Source organism: Cyanistes caeruleus, chromosome 1 (assembly GCF_971803275.1).
Source record: "Cyanistes caeruleus chromosome 1, bCyaCae1.hap1.1, whole genome shotgun sequence".
NCBI lineage: Eukaryota > Metazoa > Chordata > Aves > Passeriformes > Paridae > Cyanistes > Cyanistes caeruleus.
The window spans coordinates 9,464,209-9,476,759 of NC_141701.1; the positions used below are offsets into that span (position 1 = coordinate 9,464,209).

At 38.5% G+C, this 12,551-nt stretch overlaps 1 long non-coding RNA gene across 1 annotated transcript; it reads left to right on the forward strand.

Moving 5' to 3' along the window:
• Window positions 1-1,005: 1,005 nt before the first annotated feature.
• Window positions 1,006-9,427, forward strand: LOC147655291 (uncharacterized). The gene is made up of 3 exons (XR_015283806.1): window positions 1,006-1,106; window positions 3,275-3,451; window positions 4,952-9,427. It is a non-coding gene; the product is annotated as an uncharacterized LOC147655291 (long non-coding RNA).
• The last annotated feature ends 3,124 nt before the right edge of the window (window positions 9,428-12,551 follow it).

Here is a 12,551-nt window from a genome sequence, read left to right on the forward strand (position 1 = left end):
GCCCAAAACACCCCACAAATCCATCATCTTACCCCGTTAGGAGCTCAAGAAGCTCCTACATCTTGTCCTCTATGTGTCTGATCAGTGTCCCCCTTTCCTTCAATTTAAGATTAGGAGTAGGGTGGGTTTTTTCTGTAAAAATGAGCTTGAGCAGGTGAATAACTTTACAGATTTGGGTGAGACCATCAAGGACACTGAGACCTGTCCACACAGCTACATGTCACCTAAGGTCCTTGTGATTCTGGTTACAGGAATTTTTTTTTCTAACTTCAGCGTGAGAGCACTGTTTCACCAGGAACACGTGAGTGAGACAGCAATATTGGAAAGCTTCTGGCTGTCACTGGTGCACCAAACTATTCTGCCCAGGGGACTTTTTACAGTGGCAGCTAATCGCTGACATTTCAGAAGAAAACAAATTTTCTCTGTCTCCCAGAAGCAAAGTTAGATAACAAGCAAGAAAATAATATTTCTTTCCACTGCCTACAGGCAACAGTAGAGCTGGGAAGTATTCAGTGAACTAATTAAATACTGCTATGAACAGAGCATAACAAACTCACCATGTTTTGTCTCCTTTCAGCTCCCTTTTTAGGAAGCCAAACAAATGATCTTATCCTGATAATGTATAGTTTAATTTCAAGCTCCTATCTCACCCTTTTCTTATCTTAAAATCTCTCCTTGAACAAATTATATTCCAGGTTTCCATGATTTAATCTCTTCTAGTGAAATAATTCAACTTTGTAATCTCAATTAGTATCTGGGACCTTCTTACAGAACTTCCCTTGCTGTTAGAGTCCTAATTTTCAGCTAAAAAAGTTTCATTCCAAGAGCATAGTTCTCTGTATTTACTGCTTCCTACTATTAGTCCCCTGATTCAAGCATCTCCCTCTCAGTCATCATTTTTCCAGGTTCCCCAAACTGTCCCCTTTTAATCCATTTTAAGGTAGATTCCTGATCTCCATAACAATTTGTCCCTGTTAAATTGTTTTTTCTCTTTTTTTATTATAGGTGAGGAAAAATGCAGGTCTAAAAGTGGCAGATAGACAGCCCTATCTTATGGAATTAATTGACCCCTAGATGAAACACATGATACCAGAATAAATGAAAAGGTTGGTGGGTGCACAGAGATTTAAACTTCATGATATTATGGTCTGTACTCTCTGTAAACCAGTAAAAAAGAATAATTTCAGCAGGATTTACCTGAAGATTTTTTGCTAGGAAACATATTCTGGAGAGACAGAAATATTGATGGATTCTAACAGTAAATTCTAGTGCCATCCCATAAGGCTATGTGGCTGTGCCAGGTGTCAGCCAGCCTTCAGACATCTTCCCACTTGGTCTCTGTGGATTATATGAGATGGAGCTGCTGACATTTATCACTTTGGTTACTTTTGCCATTAAGCTGCTTCTTCTTTTGTTAGTCCCTTAGAAAGAAGAGTGTCCTGGTTTATCCCAGAGTAAGTGAAACAAAAAGTCAAACAAAAATGCAATCAGTACAGGTTTTTTCCGCTTTCTTGAACCCCACATTGTGTGCCAAAAAGTAGTTGTCCTGGTTTAGGGCAAATCTGGGAGGAAACTTCTGAAGGGATCCCTCTAGAAAGCAAATTCAAGAATCTCCCCCACCAATTCAGAAGACATAAATCTTCAAGAAAACGGGGGGAAACTGTTTATTTAACAAGCAAAGAACTCGCAAACATGGAAAAATGAGTAAAATTAGGCAATAAAACCTCTTGCTGTTCTGAAGAGATGGCAAATTCACAAAGTTCTTGCCATGGGGTGTAGTTCAGCTCACTCAGTCGCTTCTCAGTGCCTCCTGTGCTGGAAAATGCCACATCTTGGCCCCAGTGGGCCACAGATGTGAGCTCCTGGTGTTTTTCTGGGTTTCCAGTCCAGAGCAGGCTGATCAGTTCCAAGAAAAAGAAAAGCCAGGGAACTTCTCAGCCTCGGCTAGCTAAAAAAACTAACTAAAAGCAAAGGATAACTCTCTCCTGATGTCCATGCTGCACACACCACAGTCCATGAGAAGGAATACATGGGAGCAAATGCAATTTCTGCAGGCACAGTGTGAGCTTCTCTCCCTTTCGCTCTCGGAACCAGTCTGAAGGGCACAGAACTTAATAATCAGCGTGAGGAGAACAGACAATTGGGGATAGAAGCACCATAAGGGACAAGAGGGAACTAGCTATAGCAGTTGCAGCTGCCCATATGCATCTTTACATTTGAAGCTTTTTGAGTATGTCCTACAATTTCCAGCCTGACATGTTTGCTGGTTTGAGACAGCTTAGCTGAAAGGACTTGTAAGAGCTGCTGCTTTTACACCTTATTGTAACAGTTTCCAAAGATAGCTGCTGTCTGCTAATCAGGAAAATCAATGCAATTTAATATTTTTTAGGTGAAAGTTTGGCATTGCAAATGCAAATTATCCTTTTCAACAGAAACATACGGAGAAAGAGTGTCAGGTCTCTTACTAACTCCACACATAAAAACCCCAGAAGCTTATTTGCCACAGAAATCCACCGCTGATGTCCAAAATGCTGCATGTTATATGGGGTACCTGTGCTGGGTGAGGTTATACAGTCAGGAGCACATTCCCAGTGTATCTTAAGGCTTCAAGAGGACAGAAGAGGATCTCTTCACAAGCACTCTTTTGCTGTGTTTGGAAATTGTATAGTACCTTTGTACTCCTCCCCCTCATAATTTAGTAGATAGTTTCTGGTGACACTAAGCATTTATAGAAGGTTTGTCTAACATTTCTGTTTCATAAAAAAAATAACTTTCTGTTCCCTATCCCTTTCACAGTCCAGTGGTGGCAAAAATGCTTACGAAGAAGAGAGTTTAAAAGTAAACAGGTTTTCCATTAGGTCAAAGCAATGAAAGAAATCTCTAAGACAGTGCTAGTACTTCCTATTTTCAGGATCTTGTGCTTTGCTTCTGGCTGCTAATGGCCACATTTGACAAAGAAGGTGGTGCATGGCAGTAAGTAAGGTATTTTAAGGAAGGATGTCCAACTCTCTACTTTTTCCCTTGTGTTGCTGAAGAAAGTGCATCTGACTAAAGTGCTTCTAACACCTTCCAATTCATACTGCAGTATCTCTGTCTTTGTAATGAAATTAGTGCATATGGCAGCACTATGCTGTACCTTTGCTGCTCAGGAAGACAGTCTGATCCATCAATGCTCAAGGAAGTTAAAGTTTATCCTAAAGAAACCTATTGTAATAGCAGCAGCCTTGCACAATTGTTTCACACATTTTTTACCAAATTGTCCCTTTTCCCACAGGTTATTTTTTGGTTCCAGCTGTGCAGAACAGAAAGTGCTGCTCTACCCATTAGTGAACAAAAGGCCATGGGGTGCGAAAACAGCTCACTCTGGATGTCTGAAGGCTGACAGAAAAGAAAGCCAGTTTCCTGTTGTTTCCAGAAATGCCACAAACCCAGAGTGTTACCATTCATACTGGTAGAGTGAGAATGAATAACTGAAATAAAAGAAACGAGAGGGATTTCTTCAACAGAAGTTGCAGGGGAATATTCTGTGTGTCAAAAATTAGTTGAAAAAAGGGTGATTGTCCACTTACAGTGTCGCACCAATAATGTGCAGCATTCCTAGAGCATCTTTCATTGCAAATAACTGAGCAGAACCATTATGCAAGCAAGAGTTAAATGGTGCAGAAATGTGTATTTGTGATCTGCTATATTTTTTATCCAGGGAAAGCTTTTTTTAATGAAAAAATCTGAATGTTGCAGGTGGTAGTTGGGGGCTGCTTCCTGTAGTCAAGAAATACATTTCTATTATGAAAGCTCCCAGTGATTTTTTTATATTAAATCAGATGAGGAAAGAAATATGGCATTTGATGATAGGCTAAAAGCTGCTACTCCAAATAGCTCAGTGGATTTGCCTGAATAAAAATAAAATAAAAAACAAAAAAAAAAAGCTCCATATTGGCCCCACATTTACACCCTCACTTTATCATATGCTTTTTGTGTGCTTCATTGGGAAGGTGATTTCGGTCTATTTAGTCATTGATCTTACTTAACTACTTCTTAGCATTATGGTGGTTCTCTACCTAGCAGCTACTCTAAAACACTACAAATCAAGCAGTAGTCTGTTATTTGTGTGCTTTAAGACAGGTCATGCTCAATCTGGGATGCAGTGGAGGAGTAACCAATGACAAATGTGTAATGCAAAGCAGTCTAGCATTAATGGCAGGGGAGGGAAGGGGAGAAACAGAGAAGAGATTCCTATCACAGTGGGCTAGAGCCATAATCCATGGTATTAGATAATCTTTTGACTACTCTGTCTCTTCATGTGAATGTAGGTAATTTTCTTAGATGACAGGGACATGAAGTGTTTTTTAATTAGTTAGATGTCATTACTCAAATGGCCCCATCCCTCAGTCATGTGGCTAATGAAGGTAATTACTGCCTTTCCATTTGTACCCAGTTGAGGGTGGCAGCAATGATTTCAGCCCAAGGCCTGATGCTGAGACCCTCACACTGAGGCTACCTGACTGATGTGGACTTGACAGGAAAGACAAGTTTTGGAAATAACATGGAAGACATTTTAGATGTCTGTCCTTTTCACAGTTTTTTTTTTTTTTTACTAAAATAAATGGTGAAACATTACAGCTGTACTCAGAATCCTGTGAATAAACTGTTGAATAAGCATATCTCCACAGGTCTAATGGAAAAAATACTGAAACAAAAACAGAGTTTTCCACTTAGACCAATAGTTCTTTAGATCAAGCATTTTTGTTATACACAGATCCTCAAAACTACCTTTGAAAAACAAAACAAAGGAAACAAACAAAAACAACCCCCAAAAACCTTGGAAAATTTGAACAGTTTTTCCCATGAAGTCATTTGAGAGCTGTTAATCCAATTTTAAGCAAGCTCAGAGATTATTTTGTCATTGAGATTCAAGTGGAATTTAGATAATCATGTAAAATTTTACTTTTAGTGTCTGCAGTGGATGAAGCTTTGGATACTCGCCTGTGCCTCCACATGCCTTTTTTTGCGAACCTTACATGAAAACAGACGGGAGATATGCTCCAAGGGCCAAAGGGAAGTAGTAACGTTGTGACCTTGGTGTTTTTTGGTGGCTAACTCTTGGTGACCTTGGTGGTTTTCAGTGGCTAACCCTTGGTGCTCCTGTGTGATGGAAGTATCAGAGGCAATCAGAGCTGCAGTGATGAGTGAGGTCCCTGTGCTTAGCAGCAGGCAGCATGGGCAGCTGGCCCTGCTCTGCAGGGGTGGATGTGGATGCCGATCCTTAGGAGTGCAGCAGAAAGTAGCTCCAGATAAGCTAGGAAAAAGACTCTGTGACATAATAGTGCAGCCTCCTAATGTGTTTCTTCCTCATTCATCATTGGAGAGAAAACACTGAAGCCCTTCAGATATTTTCAGAGGAAGAACTGCTTTCTGAAGCCTGGAGAGAAAAAGAAATTAGATGCAAGACTTGTGGTGGCTGCCTAGGCCTGAGGAATATTTTTCTGGTGTTTGTGTTACATTTTGCAGTGAATAGTGCCCTTGTCTCATGCTCCTGTTCTCTACCAGTTTGTTGCTTTTGGCTGAACCACAGTTAGCACATCCTTGTAGGAATGTTTCCCCCTCAGAGAAGATTGTAAGGTGCAATTCCTTTGTGTTTCTGAAGAACTTTGAAATCCCCAAAATGAAAGTTCCAGTAAAGAGCAACATTGCTTTTTGCTTGGGGCAAGGTAAAAACAGGGGTCATCTGCAGCTGAGGAAGAATCCCACAGCTTTGAAACAGAGAAGAAATAGCAGCACCAAGGAAAGGGCCTGTACTCGGGTCTGCAAAGTTGTCGTTCAGCTCCTGTGGTTCCTGATTGTTATTAAGTGGAACAAGTCCACGTGATGAAGTTCATCTGGGCCAACATCTTTGTGCTCTCCCATTTATGTCCTAGGTTGTATATCTATATTTTACATTTGGCATTGCAATTGTTCCTTGTTGAAAAGGAGAGATGCTTGGAAATGCATGCCCTAAGCATCTCTGCTTGGAAGGAGATGGTTAGGCTCCTTGGAACCAGTTGTGCAGCTTGCAAAAATTATGGCAGTGCAGTATAAATTGAGACTTCTGGTTCTTAGCTTTTTCAGGGTCTCAGATCTCTTTGTGATGTGTGGCCTACATTCTCTGCAGCTATTTATCCTCATTCTTTAGCACTTTCACAGAGAAGTGAAGTGGCCTAATGGAATGGTTCCAATAGGAAACTGAGGAACTAGGAAACTAAGGAATCTAGGAACTAGAAGCATATTCCATTATATCTGTATATATTAAATATTACTTGGAACCCCTCACATGACATTAGTTGTTTCTGCAGCTTCTGAAAGTGTTCAGACTCTGGTGGAAGCAGGTTGATCTGCTTCTACTGGTTTCATGTTAGAAGTATGAGTCCTGACATGAGTGCAAAAGGGAGATCAGACCATCTAATTGCTATTGCTGGACCTGCCTGTTCTCTATCTTTGTGCTACTGTCCTAGCAATACCAGTTAGCTACAAATTTTTTAAATCTCACATTCAGAAAAAAAAAATGGTCTTACTTATGGGAGTTCTTATGAGTAGTTTTGGAAAATAATAATTTAATTATATTTCTGTGGTTTAGACCCAAGTTCCCCTTGTTGTATAACTGTTGTAATTTTGCTTTATGACTGTTGTTACTTCGATGATTCACTTTCAGAGTCTGGGCAGCAATAAAAAAATTAATGATATACATTTTAAAATGCTTTAAACAGTGAGAAAAAAACCCGAACATTATCTTTCTTAAACCATCTCTTTTCAAACTACACGATCCCTATTTCTCATTTACACTAAAGCCCTTTTATACCCCTCCAGACGTGTAAACAAGACATGAATTGTGTGTGAATTACATTTATATTATTTTTAGAACAAATAAATACAAATTATCAAATTTTCTTCCTTCATTGGGCTTTAGGTTATTGACACACATGCTGTGATTGATCCAATCTTCTGTTTTTAGAGAAATAAGGATACAGACCCCATAATTTATCTGCTTTTTAATCTAAAAAAGCTCACCAGAACTTGGTCATTAAAATACAGTGTGATATGCCCAGCACATTGCTAACTGACAAAATGTTAAGCATTTAGTTTCCACAAGAACAATGAGAACCATATGTTTTCATCATTAGATAACAGTATTTCCCTTCTGTTTGGGCATCAAGTTACATTTTTCTAGCTTGAACTTCCAGATCCAGTCCCATCCAGAAGTGAACAGATAGATAAAAATGGATGGGCTTTGTTAAAAATCTCAGGCAGAGTTCATTCTGGTTAGAAAACAGAGGGAGAGCAGATATATATTGATATAAATAATATTTCTCCATTTCAGTAGTTTTCTAGATGTTCAGAAGTCTGTGTAAGACTGCAGGGGTGGGTATATATGAAATAGTGAACTGGACTATTTACCATGTGTGTTTCTTATTTTGATGAAGGAAGATGGACAACTTAGAGAGAGCATGGGTGCCTGTTCCCTTACAAAGCCAACAGAATTGCATAGACTCTGACAAGTCCTTCATAGGTTCACCTTGTTCATTCTAGAGCTAAGAGGAAATGTCTGACCTGCTGGTGGGGGCAGTCACCGTAGAGCCACTTCCTTCAGTGTGCTTTAGATGGAAAATACTCTGTTAATTCAGACTCAGTGGTCAGGTTATGTAACAGAAAGTTGATTTCTCCCAATAATAATCAGCTCATTTTCCTAGAAATGGACTATTTACACATGATCCATTGACAAGGTATTGCACTGATACTTTTGGAGAAGTCCAAGAGATGAAGGGAAAGATCTTCTGTTAAATTTTTGTGTGCTATGTTCAGTGGAGGTGAAGAAAGAAGAAAAAAGCTGCAGGCTGCTGCAGTGTCCAAGACTACAAGAGAAAACTGAGATGAAAGACACATTTGTTTGGATACTGACAAATCTAGATACCCACTAAATATGAAATCAGATATGGAGAGAGGACTTCTTTTAAGAAAAATAAGGGTTTTTTAACAATTTTATTATTAATAGGAATACTTGTAAAAATAGAGCTACTGCAGTTAGAAAATTTCCCAAGCATCTCTGCATGTCTTATTCCTTCCCCCTGTTTTTCTGTGTGCAGCTCCTCTGAAGACCTCACCGGCCCTTTGGAGAAGCACATACAAGAGACCATGGAGAAGAGCTATGAGCTCAGGATGACACAGGGTGGCTTTGAAGGTTGATACTACAGTGACAGCTCCTAGAAAATTCATCTAAGCTTACATACAAGTTATAGTGTCACTGGTATCAGAGGCAGCTTGGAAGGACACGATATCCAGAGAACTGGCTCCATTCACACTAACACACTGGGCACAGAGTAGTTCTTGGCTGGACTGTGACACACACATTGAGACATTTTTTGGGTCAGGATCGAGGACAATGGCAATTGGAAAAAATAGTTGAAGCCTGTAGTCAGTTGATTAAATGTTTAATAGATTGAATACTTCGTTGTTCTGTGCGTTCTAATTCCAGTGAACACATTTTAACAATTTTGGAATGAAGCACTGTTTTACTCATGGAGCACAATAATTTTGGATTAAAGTAGTTGAATACATGCCTACTGTTTTGGGTGACTGATCCTTGCTTTTGCTAGTCTTTTCCTACTCAGTAAGTACTTACTGTATAGAATCTCTCTTCAAATGACTGTGAAAAAGGAAAATTACTGCATTTGTCTATGTAAGTAGATTAGAGTTTCAATTAAACTTTTAACGTGAAAAAAGTATTAAGCCTTTATCTGTTGTTCCCATTCTGAAGCATTATTCAAGTTACTTATGTTCTTTAACTGTACTTTTCAGGAAAATCAAGCTTACAGTCAAATAGGACTAATTATTTTTGATAAGGAAGAATCCTTATTGATAATATAAATGCAATCATGTAGTCCTGAATGCAAATGCAGTTTCTTAGGGAAGTCTTCACAACCAGGTTTTATGTCCTGTTTATGTAGTTGACACTTTTGAAGTGTTTCATAAAGGAAGATTTGCATGCAGTCAGTAATGGGCATATTGCCACAACTATTTTCTTGTGTGCTAATTTCTATCCAAGTACTTGGACATCTTTCCAAAGCATGGTAAAATAAAATACAAATTATTTTATGAGGAGTAAAATGATTTCTGGCTGCTAGGTGGCATGATAAAATAGTGACTTGACTCAAGAAAACATACTAAATCTTGAAATGACCTAAAAAACAAAGTGTACTTACTTTTGTTTGCAGTAAGTGCTTGCCCTTTTAGCAGTTTTCCTCAGTGTTATATTTACTGCCATTCTATTCTTGGACCAATGGAAAGTTATTTGCATCGCTTTAATTTCAGAAAAGTGTTTATATATGCAAATTAAAAATAGAATCATGTGAAAAGGAAGCTCATGTCTCTTTCATATTAAAACAATAACATCTAAACATTAATCATCTCTCTGCTTTTATTACCAAACCAAATTACATGATACTGAATTTCACAGGCCTAAAAATAAATTTAGATTGCTTTCAATGAACATATTCTGTAACAGAACTTTTCAGAACTTCTCACAGTGATCTGGTACTTCCTGATAGTCCCCTGAGATTATAAATCCCAGCCTACCCACCATGCAGAGGCAATAAGGCAGGCAGCAAAACATCCATATCAGTGGTTTTACTCTGAAGACATGAGTTTAGCAGAAGACATAAAAAGAAGTATAATACTGGAGGAACAACTGAAATAGAACATGTAGGTCAGTCTCTCCATTCTTTGTTTCATATCTTTGGGTTGTACCTTTTTATTTCTGTGCCCAAGGTTTCTTTAAGCTGTTCTTATCTCATTTCTGTGTCCTACATCCTTGGCTGGCTTGGGGTCTTCTAAACGTGACCAATTGCCAGATCATATCAGATTAAAGTCTTCATTGATTTCACACTCCAGCAAGAAAGCATTTAGTATCTTTCATCCCTGGATGAAATCCAGTTTATTCATAGGATTTGTTAGTGTGTAGCCATTACAACTAGACAGAGCAAAGGCACTTAGTAAAATTCATTGCTCAGCTGCATATATTTTCTATATTATTTAGGTGGTAAGGGGTAAGAAAAATGCCCACACAGACAAAAAATGAACCAACTTCTGCAACAACCAACTATTGCGAATAAACTAAATTCAATGCCATGTTGTTTTCCTAACAAACAAAGACTCCTAATTCCTGTAAGACAGATACTCATAAAACTCATCTCTACAGCAAGATTTGGCATGACGTAAATCAGGTGTAGACCCTAAGACTATTTCAGGAGAAAATAGGGTGACATGTTACTGCCACATAATTTTGGCCAACCTGTACTGGTGTACTTCCAGTGTTTGTGAAAAGTACCTTTTTGTCTTCTTCATCTCTATTTCGGGAAGTGACCTTGGAGCCAGAGTCAGGCCAAAAATGGCCTTGATGAGTCCATCACCACACTTAGACATGGGTACCAAGGAAGGCAGCAGCTGCTGTGACAACAGCAAATGCTCACATAGGGCTGTGCTCATGCTCCTGAAGAAATACCAGAAAAAGCCATTCCAGTGTGATGCTGACCTGGAGTCCCCAGGCCAGAGAGCAAGCAAACACCAAGTATAATGTCTGCAGTGACAGGGCACTCCAGAATGAGGTAACAGCTCTCTTGAGATGTTCCTAGTTAACAAAACTGTTTCTAAGTTAATAAAAATCTAAATGGCAACATGGGAAATGTATCACACCCACCTACTTAGCAGTTTCCAAGAATCAGTCAGAGCATCTGACCACTGTGAGAAGCCTAAAGTCAGTAAAGAGGTATCAGCACTTATCCTGCAGCCAGCAGCTAAAATGGGTTAGATGTGCCCTAAAAATGCTAATTTTTTCTATTGATTCTGAAGTGCTCCCTGTGTGACAAGCTCAGATGGACCTGCATTACAAACATTTGCAATCAGGTAAAATGAATCTGACATCAAATTTCTCACTGCAAGAATCTGTAATAATCACAGATGATACTTCCTGTAATTACAAATAAACCCTGGAGCTTTTTGGATTGTATCTTAGGTGCACATCTAAAGGAGGAACAAAGGCGCAGCTGGAGAGAGGTCTTGTACTAATAGCCCACATTAATGCCCTGTGATTGTCATTTGTCAAGACAATCAACTTTTCACTGAGGTAATCTATCAGCTGACCTGCCACATTGTCATGTAAAACTTAGGACATAAAGCAAGCATTGCTCACATTAGGCTGAATTAGGGAAAGAATATTTTCATGTCTGGTAACAAAAGAAAAATACCCAGGGTATTTATGATATGTTTTCCAAAGGATCTTAATTCCTTCTGGACAAGCTTATGAGAAATAAAGGTAGACTCCATATGGCAGATTTTTTTTTTTTTCTGTATCAATGCAGAGAACTTTCTGAAGTGTCTGAAGATCAAACATTACCTCTTCTTTATGCAGTGCTATGGTTTGGGATTCTTTCTTCTATGCTTTGTTCTACATAAAATATTTTCTGACATGGAGGAGGTCTCTGGCACTTTATATTTGCAACAAATCAACCTCATGTGGTTGTTTGGCTGTCACATAAGGGCTTCTCCTCACATATGCTGGGCTACCTGAGGCACTGGAAGTGCAGGCAACTATGGAATTTGATATCTTCTGGAAGTTTCCTGATTTATGAGAAAGAAATAAATAATTATTTCATCTATAAATAGTAATGTTAAATAAATTAAGATAAATTTAATATTTACCTTTTTTAGTGCTTTCAAAAGTATTTACACACTCTCTTATATTGGTTCTTCCTAAAGACAGTTATTACCTGAGATATGGAAATAATGCCTTTTGGTATCCATCCATAATGGACTCAAAGTGATAACTAATAGGTGACCTGATCACTGTACATAAATATCTCAGAGTGAAGAGATTTCTGGTGCTACAAAACTCTGACATTCAAAAATGGCAAGCGGAAATCGCAAGGCAGAAAGACAAAGTGATATAAAATAAGGCAAAAAATCAGGCATAGAAAGACGTTTTGTGTGTGTGTGTTTAATTGATTGGGTTTTTTAATTAAGCTTTGGAAATGTTTGTTCAGGAAAGGGGTGACCTCTCTATCATTCTGCATTTCTTTAAATCAAGATTGGAAATCTGCCTACAAGAAAGACCAAATTATAACACAGCTTGACAGACATGTTATTTAAAGAACTTCTTGTGTCTGTATCATAACGAAAGTTAGACTAAAATATATAAGTAAGAATGGGTACAAAAAATGCCCTGCAAAACCATAATACTCATTGTATGTAACTTGCTTGGGAGTGATATTCTACAACTCAATTAACTGCAACGTAGGATCCCACTCTAGGTGGGCATGGGAGGGACAGGTACTTGTGCTTGATGATGTTATTTCTACTTCTGTGTTCTTATGAATATGTAATATTTTCTGGTTTTAGAAGTAAAATATCCATGAAGGTGGAAATGTTGTTTTCTCTTGGATCATACACAGACTGTTGATAGCAAACACCCATGAACAAGTTAAGCAGATGTGGAAAAGCAAATGAGATTTTCCATCCATTCTTACCTC